Genomic DNA, 2,613 nt, shown 5'->3' with positions numbered 1-2,613 from the left:
AATAATAATAATGAGGAGTGGCGTGACTTGCAACTGGCGCCTCAGATTATCTTTGCGAGTCCTTGACTTGAATTGAGGAACAGACTAATATATTTCTAAGTGATGACTGTGACGTCATCGATTAAACCTGACATACAGCATTCTTTTGGATAAATGGTGTCCCGCTTACGCCGTGCACGATGTATTCCGAATCGAAGCGAGGAGAACTGGGAACTAAAAAAAAACTGTTTCCTTGAAAACCGCCATCTTGAGTTTTCGGGATCGAGTGAAATCGTTTTTCGGCGGCTTGTAGCATCGACAAAGTGTTGTTTGGAATTCCAGTTTTTAAACGCACGCACCGGGACTGGAGTGATTGTAGTATTTTGTCCATTGTCGGATAAATTTGAGCTCACAAGCACATCGAAACTTATTGTAGAGCTTGTAGATATAGGTATTGAAAGTATCGCCACTGTCGAGATTGGACATACCAGAAGGCAGTTTCTTAAAAGGATTAAAAAGGTGAGCTGTCCGAAATCTTTGTTCTGCTCGAAAGTAGATCGCATTTGATAACGTAACGAAAGGTTCTGTTCTGTGTGTTGTTTACGTTTTTATTTACTGGGACAATAGATCCTCCAAATAACAATGAGTTTCAAAGTGATTTTATATTGCCGCTTTAATGACTTGGTTTGCCGGTGATATGGAAATGAATCCGCGGTTTTGTGCTTCTAACACAAGGGTCATGCCCACTCTTGAGATATCCATGGCTATCATACTGAAAATTGAATAGCTATGCTGTTGAAATTTTTGTAAATAAAAAAGAGGAAATGATGCAATACCTTCAAAACTTTAAGAAGTCGTATCTTATAAGTGATTCAATGAGGTGATGTGATATATTTAAATGTTTTATAATATTATTTTGGAAATAATGATTTTTTAGTTAATGGTTGAAAATGATTATACATAATATTTTACTCTGATCATTAATTCACCCCTTCTATTCTATTTGCAGAACGCTGAAATGGTATGATAGTGTATTGGTCTTACTTCACATAGCTATCAGTGCATTTACAAGTATTGAACTATAGACAGTAACAAACATGTATGCAAGATGCAATGTATGTTTCACTAGTCAAGACAGTGATGATCTGATGTCACAGTAAAACCGCGCATGTATTTATGTAAGAACCTAATGGTGTATTTTTTAGAATCTGCTCTCAGAAATTTGCTATTTTATTAGCCAAAAACATAAGAGCCTGTTTAACCAAGCAAAATCAAGCAGGCTCTTATATATATGTACGTGGGTCACAGTTAAGGTCATTCCTCACATTTGCATTGCGCATCCTTACTGCGCATAATTTATGGCGTCATTAGCGCGCGCTCGTGCACGCGCATATTGAAAACATGACGGATTTGCCTTGATATTGAGCTCTGTCAGTTGAAAAATGGTTCTAGCTCACCAACGAGCATGGGCACCCCAATTTTTTTCCAGTCATTGTAATCAACTAATCATAAGCTTTGCGTGAGAAAAGACTGATCTAATTTCTATTGCTGAAAATTGAATAAATAAGAAAAATAGCAGGTACACTGTGGTCTTTTCTATTTTGCAGTCAATAACCACATCAAGAAATTTGGTTCAAATTTTTAATCAAGGATTTAGCTTTCTGCCTGAATCAAACTTAAAATGTTTACTTGTGTCTGACACAATGTATTGACTGTAGTTTAATGCGTGTTCTTATGAGTCTGGGTTCACAAAGATTTTACAATTACTGGGAATGCGTTCTTATAATAAACATTAAATAATGCCAAAATGGGACATTTCCAATGCCTCACTGCTCCTTAATGAGCATGGGCACCCCCTTTTTTATTTCAAAATTGAAGTTATCATGTGACAAATACTTCGTGGACAAAGTTTGAACAAAAATTTATTGTCATTTTTATTTCAGAGGAATTACCTTAAATTATGATTAAAGTTTTAGCTTAAGAGTGTGACTTTGAGATTTCAAATTTCACATTACAAGAAAATAAATAACACAATTGTGAATAAATACCGTATATTCAAGGACCAAACGGTTTGAAACCTTGTAGGTATATTTATTTTTCTGGTAATCAACTCATATATCTCCTTCAGAGAAATTAAGAACCTAATTAAAAACCTACTTAGCCTAAATTGCCAATAACTACGCCAACATACAAGAACAAATTTTGCCAGACTTCAAAACATGTAGCTTCTTGCACGTGGGTTTTTACTGTATTTATGTTGTAGTATGCCAAAATGTTACGCTAAACGACGGGTGATTGAACAAAAAACATTCAATCCTTGATCATTACAATGGTGTGTACATCAAACAATGATCCTTTTGGCCATATTTTGCATCAGAAACCAGGCACACAGGGTAAACAAATATCAGCTGTATTCAAACAAGGACCAGGAAATGGTGGCTTTTGAAATATATTTCTTACATATATGTTTCAATGAAATGCGTTTTTGTGTCTTTTAAGAATAAAACTTTGGTGCAGATCATGCTTGAATATTGAACTAAATACGAACAACTCGCTCTGAAACAACTTGCTTGACAGTAGTTTCTAGACCAGTGGCCACCTCTTCCTTTATTGTGCATTGGAGCATTTAGTTAT

General features: G+C 35.4%; 1 long non-coding RNA gene across 1 annotated transcript; it reads left to right on the top strand.

Moving 5' to 3' along the window:
• Nucleotides 1-230: 230 nt before the first annotated feature.
• LOC149113287 (uncharacterized) lies at nucleotides 231-1,561 on the top strand. The gene is made up of 2 exons (XR_016206759.1): nucleotides 231-498; nucleotides 989-1,561. It is a non-coding gene; the product is annotated as an uncharacterized LOC149113287 (long non-coding RNA).
• Nucleotides 1,562-2,613: the final 1,052 nt, after the last annotated feature.

This window comes from Orbicella faveolata, unplaced genomic scaffold (assembly GCF_042242905.1).
Source record: "Orbicella faveolata isolate gen_17 unplaced genomic scaffold, um_ofav_v1 contig_15, whole genome shotgun sequence".
Taxonomy (NCBI): Eukaryota; Metazoa; Cnidaria; class Anthozoa; order Scleractinia; family Merulinidae; genus Orbicella; species Orbicella faveolata.
Note: the sequence above shows the minus strand (reverse complement) of the source record. Positions and strands in the feature narration are given on the sequence as shown.